Raw genomic sequence first — 19,392 nt, forward strand, 5'->3', positions numbered from 1 at the left:
ACACCTTCCCAACTCAATTTAGGACCCTGTCATAACTTCAGACTTCATAAAAATGTTCATTTGGTGGAGAGACACAAAGATATTCCTAAGAAATCCTGATAATTCCAAGCCATTCACAGTTGGATTCTTTTATTCCACTTACCAGGTATGTGAGCAAATAATCTTCAGATAATTATAAACCAAAGCATGATAGGAAAGTAGCCATCTTAGAAACTCTATAGAAGAAACATACAACTGAGCCCAGCCGACACAGAGATTCTGAGAAATGATAATCAAATGATTACTGTTTTTTAAGACCTTCCACTTGAAGAAGGTAATTTGCTATTCAGGATTTGCAATGGGAAAAATATTTCTACATATTTTAGATTATACATATGCAATAAAATTACAATTCATATTTAGCATTACATTTTGACTCTAACCCAGATAAGAGAGTGAGCTAAATGGAACTCTAAATACAGATGATTTTGATTCATGTCAGTGAAAAATCACTACAGAATGATGTGGGATTGGGCAAGCCACTAAACTTTTCTATGTCTCAGCTTTCTCACCAATAAAATGAAAATTATGGTCATAGCATTATCTACCTTATAGAGTTGTTGAAAAGATGAATTCATTATATATGTAAAAATACAATTTAACTGTTACCACTAAACAAATCAAAACATATCCACAATAACTTTAGTGTTTATATAACTGCATAATATATTTTCAAAATATGATAAATTTCTACCGTAAATGAGAAAAATAATAGCATTTACTACTTCAAATATGGGATAATCAAATTTGTGGTGACAATCAATCAATTATGGCCTCTATGTCTAATCTGGCTGGTCACATTTTTTTTTTTAATAACTGAGATAAAAATCACATACCACAAAATTCAGTATTTCAACTATTTAAGGTTAAAATGTAAAATGTGTACAATTCTTTGACTATATTTGTAATGTCTTGCCACTATCACCACTATCTAGATTTAGAGCATTCTTATCACTCTAAAAGGAAAGTTTACCAATTAGACAGCCATCTCCCATTCGCCTATCTTCCAACCCTTACAACCTGGCATTTTGTGTTAGCATCATTCTATAGCATATTATGTAATACCAAAAAAAAAAAAAAAAAAGCAAAAAGATATATAACTTTAACCAAGGGTTTTTTTTTCTTACTTTCTACATTCTTCATGTCCTACTTGTTCTTAAATAACAGTTCTCTGATGTATACAATTAAATTTTAATTTCCTAATTGCTCTTTATTGAATATTCAGAAGTATTGTGCTTTCTGCATTTTTTTCTTCTAACTTGATATTGCAGTATATCCCTTTAGAATAGCCATAATCCAAGACCCTGGAGATTTCTGATGGTGGAATGGAAGAATTAGGTAAAGATGTATGTTAAGTAAGATACAATGAAACTTGAGAGTGAGATTAATATGAATGAAATAGAAGTAATTTATTACTCACAAGTCCTAGAGAAGTTAGGGGTGATTACAGAATACAGAAGGACAGCCCAGAGGTGGCAGGGAGCTCAACCAGCAGTCCAGAAGTGAGAGAGAGAGAAGGCCTATGGGACTATAATTTTATTAAAGTCCATGGACATGATTTCTTAAGTTTTACTGCAAGAGTTAAGAAAGCATACATAAAGAGAGGAAATTGTCTTACAACTCTGGTATTGATTATTAGGTTATATCATGGTCATCAACTGTGGGTGGGTTGATTTTTGGGGGTTGAATTTTTGGGTCAACGAGATGAAGAACAAGTGAGCTATGTTACAAACAACCACATGAGGAAGGGAAGTTTTAACCAAGTCAAAAATGACAGAATATGACTAAGGCTTAAACAACTTATGTCAGGTCTAAAGATAGATTCTGAGGGAGCAACTATATTAAACAAATTTAGAAAAACAAAGAAAGAAATTTTAGAAGAAAATTTTAACCTCCCCACTTTCCAGTTGGTAGCATGAGAAGTATCATGAACTAGCTCCCAAATGTAACAAGAAACAATGGTGAAAATTATTTTTATTTATTTAGTTTTATTTTATTATAAAGATGTGGGCTGGAATTCAGGATTAGTTATACAAGTGGATACCATATCAGTAAAGTTTGGGTCTCCCTTCGGAAAATTATTTTTTTCTTTTAATTTTTATTTTAAAATTGTGAGGTACAACTCAGGGTGAGGTATACAAATATTCATTGCGCAGGTGCCCTTGTCGATAAGGTGTGCCCCCCCACACCAGGCATATATCCACTACTGTCAATCTACCTTCCTGCTCTTCCCCCTGCAATTTCCCACTTCTGTCAATCCCGGAAAATTATTTTTCAAAGCAATCATTTACACTTACTAGAAGCTGGCAGTAGTGATTTTAATACATGTCTATAATCCCAGCTACCCAGAAGCTGAGACAGGAGGATTGTTTGAGCCCAGAAATTCCATGACAGCTAAGGCAACATAGTAAGAAGTCACAATGAACAATGGGAAAATAACACTTTCTTTACCTAATGCTGATGGAAAATTTGGTTATCCACATGCAAAATAGTAAAATTGGATCCCCTAACTCAAACCATATACAAAAATTACCCCCAAACAGATTAAAAACACAAATGTAAGAACTAGAACTACAAAACTTTAAATAGAAAAAAAATGAGTATAACTTTGAATGTGGCAACGTTTTTAGACAGAACACCAAAAACAGAAGCAACCAAATTAAAATGAATAAAATACACTTCATCAAAATTAAAATGCACTTCAAAGAGCATCATCAAGAAAGTTCAGAGAAGCACAGAGTTGAAAATATTTGCTAATCATATATCTGATAAGAGAATCGTTAAAAACATATAAAGAGAGCTTAAAACTCAATAATAGGCAGGGTTCCGTGGCTCAGCCTATTCCCAGCACTTTAGGAGGTTGAGGCGAGTGGATTGCCTAAGCCAGGGGTTGGAGATCAGCCTGGGCAACTTGGTGAGACCTCATCTCTACAACATATCAAAGAAAAACCTCAATAATAAAAAGACAAATACTCAATCCAAAAATATGCTAAGATATATACAGGTATTTCTCCAAGGCATCTTATTTAGTAAGCACATTTAAAAAATTCTCTGTATTATTAGGCTCAACGTCATTACAAGAAAATGTAAGTCAAGACATAATGAGACACAATTTTACCCTCACTAGCATGACTACAATGAAAAAAAGACAAATAGGTAAAAATGTTGGCAAAGATGTGGAAAAATTGAAACCCTCATATGTTGCTTTGTGGGGACGAAAAATGATACATTCACTTTAAAACAATCTGACAGTCTATCAAAGGTTAAGCATAGAGTTAAACAGCAATTTCATTTAGTAATATACCCAAGAGAAATAAAAACATGTTCACAAAAAATTAATTCATGAATCTTAATAAACAAAATCACAACAGTCAAAATTGGAAAGAAAACTAATATGAATCAACTGATGAATGAATAAATAAAATGTGATATATCTATACTATGGACTATTTCTAGTCCATTAAAAGAAATGGAATCTTGATGGAAGAATCTTTAAAACATAGAAGCCAATCACAAAAGATCATGCATATATTTTATTATTCTAGACTAAGCAGAATTATTAGGGGCTTTAGGATTTTCCAAAAGGTAACTTAGCTTCTAACAAGAGTCTACCTGTACTTTGAAGCCTTGAAGCCAGATATTGATTTCTCCTCTCTAGTTATGAAAGTCCTATATTGCATCTTTTTCTGATAGAAGGTTGTTTCATATACATTAAAAATTTGTTGTTTAGCCTAAACACATTGCTCATTAATCATTTTTAGATCTTCTGAATAACTTGCTTCAGCGTCTACATCAGCACATGGCGTTTTACTTTGCACTTTTATGTTATGGAGATGATTTATTTCCTTAAACCTCATGAACCAATCTTTACTTGCCTCACCCTTGCCTTCTGCAACTTCCTCACTGCTCTAAGTCTTCATAGAATTAAATAGAGTTGGGGCCTGCTTTGGATTAGATTTTCATTTATGAGAATGCTGTGGTTAATTTTGTCTTCTTTTTTTAATTTTTAATTTTAAATAAGTGGGGTACAATTCAGAGTTAGGTATACAAATATTCATTACGCAGGTACCCTTGTTGATGTGTGCCCCCTCCCACCCCTGGCAGTTTTCCACTGCTGCCAATCCCTTTCTTAGTTCAAGGTTCAATAGTTGTTCAAGCTCTGCTTATGAGTGAGAATATGTAATACTCAGTTCTTTGTTTCTGTAATAGATCACTCAGTATTAAAGACTCTAAGTCCATCCAAGTTACTGCAAAGTTCATAATTTTGTCCTTCTTTATGTCTGTGTAATATTCCATCATGTATATGTACCACATTATTTTTATCCGGTCTTCTTTCGAAGGACAGCACCATTGGTTCCATGTTTTTGCTATTGTAAATAATGCTGCAATAAACAAACACGGCAGGTATCTTTTGCATAGAGTGATTTGAGTTCCTCCAGGTATATTCCCAGTAGAGGGATTGCGGGGTTATAAGGGAGGTGGATTTTTAGATCTTTTAGGAATGGCCACACTGTTTTCCACAGAGACTGTACTAGTTTATACTCCCACCAACAGAATAGAAGTGTGGCTTTTTGCCGCATCTTCTTGAGCATCTTTTGTTTTTTGAGTTATTGATGATGGCCATACTGACTGAGTTAGGTGGTATCTCAGTGTGGTTTTAATTTGCATTTCTTTGTTGACCTTTAGTTCTCTTTCTTTCTTTGAGGCTGAGCACTTTTTCATGTATCTGTAGTCTGCCCTTATGTCTTCTTTTGGGAAGCATCTATTCATATCTTTTGACCACTTTGTATTGGGAATTTTTTTTTCTTTTCAGCACTTTTAAGTGTCTTGTAGATCCTAGAAATTAGGCCATTGTTGGGTACACAGTTGACACATATCTTTTCCCAGTATGTGGACTGTCTCCCTGCTCCCTCAGTGGTATCTTTGGCTATGCAGAAGCTTGTCAGTTTGATGAGGTCCCACTTGTCTATCTCATCTTTTATGGCATGGGCATTTGATCAGGAATTGGTTGCCATTTCCAATTTCCATAAGGTTGACTCCTGCATTTTCTAAAGTTCTTATAGTTTGAGATTTTATGTTTAGGTCTTTGATCATTTAGAATCGATTTTTGTGTATGGGGATAGGTAAGGATCTTGTTTTAATCTTCTGCATGTGGTCAGCCAGTTTTCCCAGCACCATTTACTGAACAGGTTCTCTTCTCCCCAGCGGTTGATGGTGGAGGCTTGTTGAAGATGAGTTGGTTGAGAAATTGAGGTTTTGCTTCTCGATCTCTATCTTGTTCCATTGGTTTATGTGCCTGTTCTTGTACCAGTACCAGGCTGTTTTGATTATTGTAGCTTTATAATAAAGCTTAAAGTCTGGGAGTATGATGCTTCCTGCTAGTTCTTTTTTTTTTTTTTTTTTTTTTTTTGCTGAGGATTGTTTTGGCTATTTGTGATCATTTGTGTTTCTCTATGAATCCCCATATATGTTGTTTCCAGGTCTGAGAAGACTGTTGATCGTAATCTGATGGGTAGTGCCTTAAATCTGTAGATTACTTTGGGTAGGATGGACATCTTAACTATGATGATTCTTCCAATACATGAATATAGAATATTTTTCCATTTGTTTGTGTCACCTTTTGCTGGAGTCCAGCTCCAGGAGAGAGTCAGGGCTTGAGACAGGGGAATCAGGAAGCGGCAAAAAAGAAAAGATGAAAATGACAGGAATCCTCTTCCTGGGGAGAGCTCAAGACTCTGCCAATTTTTATTTATTTTCCACAAACTTATATAGGTTTTCCACTCAGCCCTGCACCCTTTTGTACTTACAATAAAGTTGACCTTTAACAATTTCAACCACAGATGGTGTTTTTCTTAAGCCAAACATTTATGAACATCCTGGTTTTCTTCCTAACTTTCTTATAACTATTTACTATTATAGGCCTATAATATCCTTACCCTATAAAGCTAAACCTTAACCCTAAGTCTTATTTAATTTACTTACTACTATATATTTATTTCTCTTAATCTTATTTCTATCCTTATATCCCTATATTTTCTTAACTATCACTTATACTATTATATATCTCTTATCTTACTAGTTTATCTTATCTTACTATCTTATTATTAATATTCTAAATTCTATCTTCATTAAACTACTTATTTAATCCTAAAATATCTTAACCTATTTTTTATCTCAAATGGTTGTTTTCCACCAGCTCTCAGCTGGGGCCTGTTGTTTATGAGGAAGTGGTCGACTCGTTTTTCTCGGCCTCCTGCTGTTACTGAAAAACATCCTTACACACCCTAAGGGGCACCCTTTTTGCTGCAATCTCACCTCCATTATGCCTAGGTATAATTTTTGCTGTCAAATGCCATCATCCATTTGCACATCTATTATCTCAATTAAAGAGGGAACATTCTCAAGCCTATGCATGCAATCCTTCAGTTAGGGAAGGTCTGTCAACAGGATCCATGGGCTTTGCCTCTGTCATAGCCGCATTTTACTGGGGCCTTGCTCCCAGCTGGAATTTTTCCTGTTTTCAGGTCCCTTTTACCTTGCTTTTACTAGTGATTGCGGCTCCTGGCAATCTTTGATTTCTTTGAGCAGTGTTTTGTAGTTTTCATTGTAAAGGTCTTTCATGCCTCTGGTTAGGAAAATGTTAAAGTATTTCTTTGTGTGTGTGTGTGTGTGTGTGTGGCTATTGTGAATGGGATTGTGTTTTTATTTGGGTTTCTGTTTTTTTATTGTTGGTGTTTAAGAATGCAACTGACTTTTGTACACTAATTTTATACCTTGAGGCTTTGCCAAAGTCCTTTATCCATACAAGGAGGTTTTGACCGATTCTCTTGGGCTTTTGAGAAATAGAATCATGTGGTCTGCAAAGAGAGATAACTTAACTTCCTCTTTTCCTATTTGGAGACCCCTGATTTCCTTCTCTTGTCTGATTGCTTTAGCTAGGAGTTCCAATACAATGTTGAACAGGAGGGGTGAGAGTAAGCATCCTTGTCTTGTTCTGGTTTTCAGGGGAAATGATTCCAATTTCTGTCTGTTTAGCAGTATGTTGGCTGTGGAATTCTCATAGATGGCTCTTACTATTTACAGGTATGTCCATCTATGCTTAGATGTTTGAGGTTTTTTTACCAGGAAAGTGTGCTGGATTTTATCAAAAGCTTTTTCTGTGTCTGATGATATAATCATATGGTTTTTGTCTTTACATCTCTTGATGTATTTAACTACATTTATGGTCTTGTGAATGTTGAACCATCCCTACATCCTGGGAATGAAGCCTACTTGGTCACAGTAGGTGATTTTTGAGATGTTTGCTGGATCTGGTTTGCTAGAATCTTGCTAATAATTTTAGCACCTATGTTCATTAAGGATATTGGCCTGTAGTTCTCTTTCTTTGTTTGATTAGGTATCAATGTGGTGTTAGCTTCACAAAATGATTTAGGGACAGGTTCATCTTTTTCAATTGCCTGGAATACTTTCAATAGGGTTGATGCCAGTTCCTCTTTGTATGTTTCATAGAATTCTTCTGGAAAACCATCTGGTCTAAGACTTTTTTTTTTGTAGGTAGTTTTCTTATGGCATAGTTGATTTCCTTGGTTGTTATTGGTCTATTTAGGGTCTTGATTTCTTCTTGTTTCAACCTGGGGAGGTTGTGTCATATGAGAAAGTCCTCCATTTGATTTAGGTTTTCATTTTCAATTTGTTTCCATACAGATGTACATAGTAATCTCTGATAATCTTTTGTATTTCCTCAGGGTCAGTTGTGACTTGATCTTTTGCATTTTTGATTGTGTTTATTTGGACTTTTTCTCTCTTTTTATTTGGTCAGTCTAACTGAGAATCCATAAATCTTGTTTATCCTTTCAAAAACACAGCTTTTTATTTCATTGATGTTTTGTGTTATCTTTTTGTCTTGTATGTTCCAAATTTGAGTTTTTATTTTGATCTGGATTCTTCTACAGAAGTTAATGCTTTGATGGTCTTGCTTTTCCAGCTTCTTTAGGTGATTTGTTAGGCTGTTAACTTGTGATCTTTCCACTTTCTTTTTGTGTATCCATGGAGAAATGAATTTCTCTCCTAGTACTGCTTTTATGGAATCCCAGAGATATTGGTATGATAATTCTTCATTTTTACTTGTTTCCAGGTATATTTTAATTTCTGTTTTGATTTCTATGTTGACTCAGGAGTTGCTTAACATCATGGTGTTTAGTGTTCATGTTTTTTGAGTTTGGTGGGAACTTTGTTGGTGTTGATATTTATTTTCATTCCACTGTGGCATGAGAAAGTGCATGGCAGTATTTCAATTTTATGAAATTTGTTTGTGCTTGACTTTTGGCTGAGGGTGTGATTGACCACAGATTACATTCCATGTGGTGATGAGTAGAATGTATATTCTGTGGTTGTTGGGTGGAGTGTTCTGTAGGTATCAATTAAGTTTATTTGGTCAAGCATTATGTTGAAGTTCCAGATCTCTTTGTTGATTTTTTTGTCCTGAAGATCCATCAGGATTGTTAGTGGGGTATTTAAGTCCCCAGCTATGAGAGTGTTAGAGTCAATATCTTTTTTTAACTACTTTATGAAAGTTGGTACTCCAATGTTGGGTGCATATATGATTAGGATGGATATTTCTTGTTGATGACTGAACCTTTTATCATTATGTAGTGACCGTCCATATCTTTTTAAATTTTTGATAGATTAAACCGTATTCTGTCTGATATTAAGATCACAACTCCTGCTTCCTTTTGTGTTCTGTTCACCTGAAATTTTGTTTCCCATTCTCTTACTTTGAGTCTGTGAGTGTACTTTCTGGTGAGATGAGTCTTTTGTAGACAACATATTGTAGCGTCATGATATTTTATCCAATTTGCCATTCTATGTCTTTTCAGTGGTGTGTTTAGCTCATTCACATTCAAGCTAGTTATTCAGATATGAGAGTTTACCCTTGTCATGAGGTTCTTATAGAGATTGTTGTTGTTGCTGCTGTTTGTTTGTTTATTTGTTTATTGTCTTTCTTTTGATTTTTGGGTTGATTGATATGTGCTTTCAATCTTTTTTCTGCATTCTTGTGAAGTACGCTGTCATTATTTTTTTCCTTTCTTCTGTGTTTAATACTTTCTTAAGTGTTTCTTGTAGAGCTGATCTGGAGGCAGCATAAACTCTTAGGGATTGAATGTCTGGGAAGGATTTTAATTCTCCACCCACTGATAAAACTTAGCTTAGCTGGGTAGGAGGCTCTTGGTTGAAATTGTTTATCTTTGAGAATTTTGAAGATTGGGCTCCAAGCTCTCTGAGCCTGAAGTGTTTCTGTAAATAAGTCTGCTGCTATTCTTTTTTTTTTTAAGCTTTCTTTATACTTTATTTTAAAGATCTAGGGTACAATTGAGGATTAGGTAAAGAAGTGCACATAATACAGGAAAAGTTGGGGCCTCCCTTTGGTTCCCACTTTGCCTGACTTGAGATCAGGTACGTTTATTGATGTTGTGCACCCCCCAAACACACACACACACATGCATCCTGGCAGTATCCTGCTACTGCCAATCCTTTTCTTATAGGATTATGACCTGCTTCTTCTTTTGAGAAGTGTTCGGGGTCCACTTATGAGTGAGAACACGTGTTACTCTGTTCTTTGTTTCTGTGATAGATCACTGAGTATTATTGACTCTAAATCCGTCCAAGTTGCTGCAAAGTCCATATGTTTGTCCTTCTTTATGGCTGCATAATATTCCATTGTGTATATGTATTACCTTTTTTTAATCCAGTCCATCCTCAGTGGACAGCATCATTGGTTCCATGTTTTTGCTATTGTGAATAGAGCTGCAACAAACATGCATGTGCAGGTATCTTTTTTGTAGAATGATTTGAGTTCCTCTGGGTATATTCCCAATGGGGGCATTGCTGGGTCATATGGAAGGTCAATTTCTAGTTCTTTCAGAAATCGAAGAACTGTCTTCCAAAGAGGTTACACTAGTTTGCATTCCCATCAGCAGTGTAGAAGTGTTCCTTTTACTCTATATCATGCCCGCCAGCCTCTGTTGCTGTTGTTTTAGAAAATCTGCCTTTCAGCCGGGCTCGGTGGCTCAGCCTGTAATCCCGTGCCTTTGGGAGACTAAGGTGAGTGGATTGCCTGAGCCCATGGGCTCGAGACCCACCTGGGCAGTGAGATCTCATCTCTACAATAAATCAAAAAATCATTTGGTCATGGTAGCACATGCCTGTAATTCCAGCTACTTGGAAGGCTGAGGCAGAAAGATCGCTGGAGCCCAGCAGTTCGAGGCTGCAGTGGCCGGGAGCGGCCACTGCACTCGAGTCTGGGCAACAGAGTGAGACTCCAACTTTAAAAAAAAAAAGAAAATCTGACTTTCTTAAACATTTCCAAGTCATTAGTCATCCACCAATGGACACAGATAGTCATAGCTAACATTTAAAGTATGCCAGCTATGCACCAGGCACTGTGCTATGGGCTTTTTTTTAAAAAAAATCACCTTTGATTAAATAAATTATATTTTCTAATTTAAAAAAATACATAAAAATTGTATACAAATGTGTATAAGCATTGTTATTCATACTAGCCAATATTGAAAAAAAAATCAACTTTCAACAACAATGAATAAATAAATAAAATGTGCATATTCATATAATTTTTATTTGGCAATGAAGTTCATATATATATGCATATATTGTATGCCATAAGTAAAGCTTTAAAATAATATGTAATGTGAAAAAAGTCAACCATAATAGACCACATAGTATATGATTTCATTTATTTAAAAATGTCCAGAATAGGCAAATCTATATAGAAATATGATTAGCAGTTGTCCAGGGCAGGAGAAATGCAAAAACTGGGGTGGAGAGAAAAAGTCTAAAGACTACAGAGTTTTTATTGGAGAGATAAAAATGCTCTAAAACTGATTTTTGTGGTAGATGCACAAGGCTTTGAATATGATGTGCAACAAGAATTTTACACAATAATTGGTAGATTTTTGATATATGAATATGTCAACATTTTTCTAAATAAAATTTCTTGAACCATGATATTCAAGAAGTGCTGATTCAGCTGAATATTTTCCTTTACTTCTGTGTCAAACAGAAAGCAGTCACAGGAATTTCTCACTGCCACTGTTGTTGACACTATTCTAAAGTATGTTACAAAATACATGTGCCTTGTCCATGCAAAACCATTGCCATTAGTTAGATGATAGCACTTACAAACATAAAAGGGACATTAAACACACTTGGGTAAGCAAAAGGTCATCTACCTTCTTTCCTATCTTTTTGCCATCCACATGCTCAGGTTGTTAATACGTTGTATTTACTTTGAAGTGTAGAAGTTATATTTTAACTTCTTGATTGATTTATTCTTATATATAAGCACGAGGAATGGCAGAATGGAAGAATTGGAAAAAGAACATTGCATCGCACCAGGATGTCTATGAAATGGACTTCAGTTCTTCTGCTGATACAGTTGAGTTGTTTCACCTCTGGGAACTGTGGAAAGGTACTGGTGTGGCCCACAGAATACAGCCATTGGTTGAATATGAAGACAATCCTGGATGAACTCATCCAGTGAGGTCATGAGGTGACTGTATTGGCATCTTCAGTTTTCATTCTTGTTGATCCCAACAAATCATCCACTACTAAATTTGAAGTTTATTCTACCTCACTGACTAAAAATGTTTATAAGAATACTATCATGAGAGTGATCAATTCATGGACACATACTCCAAAAGACACATTTTGGTCATTTTTTTCACAAATACAAGAAATCATGTGGGATTTTTCTAATGCATTTAAAAAGCTCTGTGAAGATGCAGTTTTAAATGAGAAACTCATGAGAAAACTACAAGAAACAATGTTTGATGTCCTTCTTACAGATACCATTGGTCCCTGTGGTGAACTGCTGGCTGAACTACTTAAAATACCCTTTGTGTACAGTCTTCGCTTCTCTCCTGGCTAGGTACTTGAGAAGTATGGTGGAGGACTTCTGTTCCCTCCTTTCTATGTACCTATTATTCTGTCAGAATTAAGCGATCAAATGACATTCATGGAGAGGATAAAAAATATGATACATGTGCTTTATTTTGGCTTTTGGTTTCAAACTTTTGACATGATGAAATGGGATCAGTTTTACAGTGAAATACTAGGTAAGTGATGTTTTCTATTGGTGCATAGAGATCTAACTTTGTGTTGTGACTTTGGAGGTGAGTTTATATAAAATCAGAGGAGGGTTTTTCTTTCTATGGAAGTGAAGTGATAAAATAAAAATATAAGATGATTTATCAATCTCACAAATATTATGGAAAGGTTTACATGCTAGGGTCAGTTTGAAACCTGTGGCCATCACTCATACAGGATATTTTAGGAAGTTGTAAATGTGTAAGTTATAGCACTTGAGATTTCTTTAAGCAAACACACATTTATTTTACTAAATATTTTTTGTGTCTTAAAAAGGTCTTTAGGTGCTTCAAAAAAAAAACTTGCCAAAGAAGACATGCAGATTGAGGAGTTACCCGTTTTTTTAGCACATCTATGTGTCATTGAAGAAATTCTTTGCTTTTTTTTATACCTCAGTTTCCTTATTTAGAAAATAAATATTTTTCACATAACTGGAATGTTTTCTCCACAAAAGAGAAATATAATACCTCTATCCCACATGCAAAAAACAATAGAGTGATTTGAGATGTCTAAGGTTTCTTTACTTCTCCTCTAAAGGCTTAGAAATCATTTGGCTTAAGGCTGAAAATCTTGTTGAAATGTGAACTAGTTTTTTTTCTACAGGTTTTGTTTAAGCTATGTTTTTTCGTTAAGAAAAATACAAGCCAAGTTAAAACTGAGCACAAATCTTTATTTCTTTTTTCAAGCTGAAATTTTTCCTTTACTTAGATTTTATCAATCCTTTACTGTAATTCTGCAACAACCCGTTCATTTCTTCTTTTCCAGATAGTTTATCATGCTGATACAGTATCTCCTAAATTTCCAAGAAATTTATGAAGAAAAACATAAGTGATGATAAAATTTCCCAAAAGACAGAAATCAAGAGAATCTCTTGGTATTGATCACAGAGCAGGAATCCAGGGCTTGAGAGGAGACCTCCAGGTGTTACATGGAGAATATCCAAATAAGAGGGTACTCTGGACTGAGGGCAAGGATTCATTTGGAACATGCCCTTTTTTATTTCAGTAATTCCTGAAAATTTTTCAACTGTCCTTTGAAAATATATTTACTTAAAAACGAATATTATTAAGATAATAGCATGAAACAAATGATACAATGATTTTATCCATACTCTCAAAATACCCACTTTTTTGCATGAAGAACTGAGGATCAAGGGACTAGCTGAATAAATTGTGCTAAATAGAGTAGGTGCTTCTTAGAAACCAGTCTTTTTGAGTGCAGTAGAATTACTTGCTTATGGAGCTCAAAGAGTTGTTTAAATGCATATCTATTACTATTGCAGCTTTAGAGAGTAAACAAATGCATTTTTAATCTCTATGGCTGATTTCAATAACTGTGACTGTGAATCTACTGATGTGGTGTAAGAGGTTTAGTTTTCTCTTACAATTCTCTTAACACTTTGGCTTTCTTACAAATACTTATGAGCAATATATAATATATGAAAATATAATTATATCTTTGTATAAATATGTGTATATTGTTTTATCAAAGCACAAACACTGTATACATTGTTGGTTCTATTATTTTACCTTCTTTCAGAAAATATTTGGCATATTCACATGTCAAATCTCTTGTGTCATCTACCTTTTGTTTTCTTTTTTCCCATCAGGAAGACCCACTACATTATTGGAGACAATGGGAAAAGCTGAAATGTGGCTCATTTGAACCTATTGGAATATTGAATATCCTTGACCACCCTTACCAAATTTTGATTTTGTTGGAGGACTTCACTGCAAAGCGCTGCCTAAGGTTAACATATTTCTATTCATTTTGTTTTGTTTTGTTTAACCTTTCAGTAGGAATAATTTTATATTCTTAATTCTGAGTGTTTGACTTACAGTGAAAGAATGATGGAAGGTGGGTGGGGTAAAACAAATAAAATTTAGAAACATATATTTTTATACCATCACAAGTATGTACATTTTGTTGTCATTACAGAATAAGGAGGCATGCTAAGGATACTTTGACAATGGGTTGCTTAAATTTAAGTATTCGTTATGCCACAATGAGAAAGTGTCACCTTTATTCAAAGAGTATTTATAAAGTGATTAGCACATAACACACATAAGTGATGGTTATTCAGAGAAACAAAGTAGACACAATTTCTGTCCCCACATCCTTACATTCTACTGTGAAAGGTAGAATAAAAGAAAGTAATACAATTTGTGTGGAAGGGTTACCTTAAGAAAAGATGACAATGCCCAATAAGAATCCAGTGGGAATAGGAAGCATCCTGGAGTCATTAATAACTAAAGTGAGACTTGAACAATGTGCAGAAATAGGTAAAGAAATATGGAAGAGGCACACACACAAAAAGCAGGTAAGTGGTAAAGTCAGTTCTCATTACTGCAAGTTTAGTTTTGCAGAAAGAGTGGGTAAAAAGCAGATGATGCTGGAGAGACAAGTTGGAGCCATATGATTATTAGCAGTTCAAAATACTTAATAAGAAAATTAATAAATGTAGAGCAATAACCAGATTTTTTTTAAAGAAAGCTCCCAAAATGTTCAACTGATTGAATTGCAGAAGGACTAGACTGAATTTTGCATGTGTTCAGGCAAAAAGATAATGGAAATATGAACTAGAATATTGATAGAGATAATTATGCTTGCTTTCACAATAATAGCAAAAACTTCATATGGGGTTGTGTGGAATAAAATAGTTAACATAGATGAAACTTCAAATGTGCTGCATCTAGTCAGTGATTCAGAAGTATTAATTATACTGCAGTTATTGTTATTTTTGTTATTACTGATGCTATTCATTACTTAACATGTGCCAGTTTCTTGAGAGATAACTACTCATTTAGTAGAAATTGATTATCCAACACAAGACTATATTCTCTAGCAAAGTCCTACATGACAGATTATCTGTGGACTTGTTTAAAAATAAATGTATACGGGTTGGCAGTTATAATGAGCAAGTTGAAAGTCTAAAATTATATTGTAAATGATAAGAATCTTCATCAGTATTCCAGCTTAAATGAAAACTATTCCTTAATAATATAGATGTGTGCCCGCAACACTACTGGCAGCCAAACCAAATGTTTACTTGATTTTACTCAAATATTTAAACTCTTCTTCATTGAGAACTCAGAAATTTACATCTAAGAACATAAAAGGGATAGTTTACCCTATTAAATAGGTATTTTCTGTCTTCTGCCAAGCCTACAGTATACCTCAGAAAATCAATTTTGGGGAATTTGTGTGTCTATATTGTAGGTACCTGATAGAGAAGCACAAAGAAAATGAACAGTTAACAGTTAACATATAATAAAGATGAAATAATTTCTACCATGTTTATCTGAGAGTTCCCTTATTTTAATAATAAAACAATCTGACAGCATTTAGAATATTTTTTATAAAGGATAATAAGAATCTAGTATATCTTAAATTAATATCACCTTATACATCTACTTTTAAACAAATCCACAGATAATGTCATGTGAAACTTTGCTAAACCTTAAAAACACAGAATTGTGTTTCAGAGGGCAGCACCCTTGTAGTACAGGCTTCCCCCACAAGTTAAGTATTCTTCAAACCCATCAGCATCAGTGTGCCAGCTAGAATTGTTGTGCAAGATTGCACTGCAGAAGAAATGCCCTGAGTTGTGGCAAACAGATGACTGGTTCTTCTACCATGACAATGCACCTGCCCACACCACACTAAGTGCTCTGCAGTTTTCGACCAGACGGCATGACCCACAGGCCCCACCCTCCCTGTTCACCTGATCTCACCCTGAGCAACTTTTTTGTTTCCCCGAGTGAAAAAAGTCCTCATGAAATGTTTTGCCAGTGTGGAAGAGGCGAAGCAAAAAAGGGCAGAAGCATTAAAAGGCATCACAATTGACAAGTTCAAAACCTATTTTGAGTCATTAAAAAATGTCTTGATAGGTGTGTTGCATCAAATGAAGAATACTTTGAAGGTGATTGAATATTAAATATGTAAAAACAAATGCACAATTTTTAGTAATAAATACCGTGTCATTTTGGGTACCACCCCCCTGTCATATGTAGAAGGTAACCATTTTTTTACTACATTATTATATAATTTCTCATTAGATCATGTTTGTCTACTTTCTTATTAGCTGCATCCTAAATCTGAAATCTTATTTAATTGTTAAAATCAATATCTATGCTGAGGACAAATTGCATGGGCTTCATATGGAACTTTCTTCAGGGAAAAAATTTGAGATAAGGCTAATAAAAATTATAAACAATCTAATCCTATTCTTAAAATATTTTCTCATTTATATGTAAGAGAAAGTGATACTGCCAGTAGGAGAAGGAAGAGACCATATGCAGAAGGAGGACAAAAAACAGAATAACTACTAGTACAATAGTGATAGTTACGAACACTTCGTGTTATCAACTTGTAGAAAGATTAGAATCAAAGTCAAGAGTTATGAAACCCGCTCTCAAATTCTTTATTATAAAAAGTAATTTCTACTTCATGTTACTTGTTTTCCCATTAAATATTAGATTTTCACATAATTTCTGTATATATTTTTAAAAAGACATCTGCCAAACGTATCAAGTGTTTTAAAATTGCTTGTGTCATTTGTTTCTTAATGTACTGATAAGAAACCATACACAGAAAAAACAAATCAAGATGTGTGGATTCAATATTTATAAAAAATATTCACAAAATAAACATTGGCAATGAATCAAATATCTTAAATTTAGGAACAATTGAAAACATGTTCCTGTTTGCTATGTGCATATCATACCATTGCAATCATTTTTCAAAAATTTTTAAATACACAATCAACCATAATACAAATTTAGTTGGAAACTGAGGGGAAAATGATGAATATAGCAAGATCACAACATTTTTTATAGAATAAAAAGATGTACAAAATAATAGTAAAATTTTCTAAATAAATATTATGTACGTACATTGAGTTATATCAATAGAATAGAAACCATAAGGAAAACATACAAATTTTACATTTAATTCATTGAGACAGAAATTATACAAAGTTTTATTTACTTTTTTATATTTTTCATACTTTTATAAAAATTTGTACACTGATCTGAGAAATAACCAGTTTCACCTCAGTGATGAATTTATAAACAGAGGCTGAATGACTTCAACACTGGGTGGATAAGAAGGCCTTGGGCAGCGACTCAGTAAAATATAAGATTGAACATAAGTTACATTAAAAGTGGTTACAGATAACTGGAATCACAAAGAATACCTGGATACCTGAAATTGTAGTACAGTGATTCCCACATTAAAACTAATGTTATAACATCATATTTTTAAAAATCCTTGGCAATATAAGGTCTGCATGATCAAAGTTTAGAAAAAAACTTTTTGCTGTTGTTTGGTCCCCACTTTACCTGATTTGAGATCAAGTACCCTTGTGATGTTGTGTCCTCCACCTCCCTCCACTTTCAGTATCCCACTACTGCCAACCCCTTTCTTATACAATTATGGTAAATATTCAGGGTCCACCTATGAGTAAAAACATGTGGTACTCAGTTCTTTGTTTCGGTGATAGATCACTGAGAATTATAGACTCTAAGTTCATCCAAGTTGCTGCAAAGTCTATGTTTGTCCTTTTATTAATTAATTAATTTTTTATAATCAATATTTTTTATTATGATATTGTAGGGTACAGTAAAGGGTTAGGTATACAAATATGTTTCATTCAGGCACCCTTGTTGATAAGAGGTGTTTCCCCGTCCCCAGACAGATATTTACTACCGTTAATCCCATCTCCCCCCCCATAGTTTCCCACTACTGTCAGTCATTTTCTTATACTATTACATTGAATGTTCAAGGTCCACTATATGAGTGAGAATATGTGATACTCAGATCTTTGTTTCTGTGAGAGGTCACTCAGTATTACAGACTGTAGTTCCATCCAGGTTGCTGTGAAATTCATGATTTAGATCTTTTTTATAGCTGTGTAGTATTCCATTGTGTATATGTACCACATTTTTTAATACAGTCCTCTTTTGATGGACAGCATAGTTGCTTCCAGGTTCTTGCTATTGTGAACAATGCTGTGATAAACATACGTGTGCAGGTATCTTTTTTATAGAGTGATGTGAGTTCTTCAGGATATATTCCCAGTAGGGGGATTGTGGGGTCATATGGGAGGTTGATATTTAGAGCTTTTAGGAATCGCCACAAAGCTTTCCACAGAGGTTGCACTGGTTTACACTCCCACCAACAGTGTAGAAGTGTTCCCTTTTTGCCACACCCTCTCCAGCAAATGTTACTTTTTGAGTTATTGATAATGGCCATTCTGACTGGAGTAAGGTGGTATCTCAGTGTGGTTTTGGTTTGCATCTCCTTGATGATTAGTGAGGTTGAACATTTTTTCATGTGTCTGTTGGTTGCTTGGATGTCTTATTTTGTGAAGTGTCTGTTCATATCTTTTGCCCATTTTATAATGGGGTTGTTTGTTTTTTTCTTTTCAGCACGTTTGAGTTCCTTGTAGATGCAAGATGTTAAGCGTTTGTCAGACCTGGTGTTGGCAAATACTTTTTCCCAGTTGGTAGGCTGTCTCCCAGCACTCTTGATGATTTCTTTGGCTTTGCAGAAGCTTGTCAGTATAATAAGGTCCCACTTGTCTATTTTCTCTCTTATAACCTGTGGGTTTTGGGTTTTGTTCAGGAATTGGATGCCAGTTCCAATTTCCATGAGGCTATGTCCTTCATTTTCTAAGGTTCTTATGGTTTGAGGTTTTACATTTAGGTCTCTGATCCATTTGGAGTTAATTTTTGTGTATGGGGATAGATAGGGATCTTGTTTGAGTCTTCTGCATGTGGTCAGCCAGTTTTCCCAGCACCATTTACTGAATAGGTTCTCCTCTCCCCAGTGGTAGGTGGTGGAGGCTTTGTCGAAGATGAGTTGGTTGAGAAATTGAGGTTTTGCTTCTGGAATCTCAATTCTATTTCATTGATCTATATGCCAGTTCCTATACCAATACCAAGCTGTTTTGATGATTGGAGCTTTATAGTAAAGTTTGAAGTCTGGTAATGAGATACCACCTGCTTTCTTTTTTTTTTTTTGCTGAGGATTGTTCTGGCTATTCTTGGCCTTTTGTGTTTCCATATGAATTCCTGTGTTGTTTTTTCTAGGTCTGAGAAGAATGTTGTTGGTAATTTTACGAGTATTGCATTGAATTTGGAGATTGCCTTAAGTAAGATGGACATCTTCACAATGTTGATTCTTCCA

At 34.6% G+C, this 19,392-nt stretch overlaps 1 pseudogene; it reads left to right on the top strand.

The window, feature by feature from the left end:
* The first annotated feature begins 11,452 nt into the window (after positions 1-11,452).
* LOC110596672 overlaps positions 11,453-19,392 on the top strand; it is a 22,577-nt pseudogene continuing 14,637 nt past the window's right edge.

This window comes from Carlito syrichta, unplaced genomic scaffold, assembly GCF_000164805.1.
Source record: "Carlito syrichta isolate Samal-C Ts95f unplaced genomic scaffold, Tarsius_syrichta-2.0.1 Scaffold312077, whole genome shotgun sequence".
Classification (NCBI taxonomy): domain Eukaryota; kingdom Metazoa; phylum Chordata; class Mammalia; order Primates; family Tarsiidae; genus Carlito; species Carlito syrichta.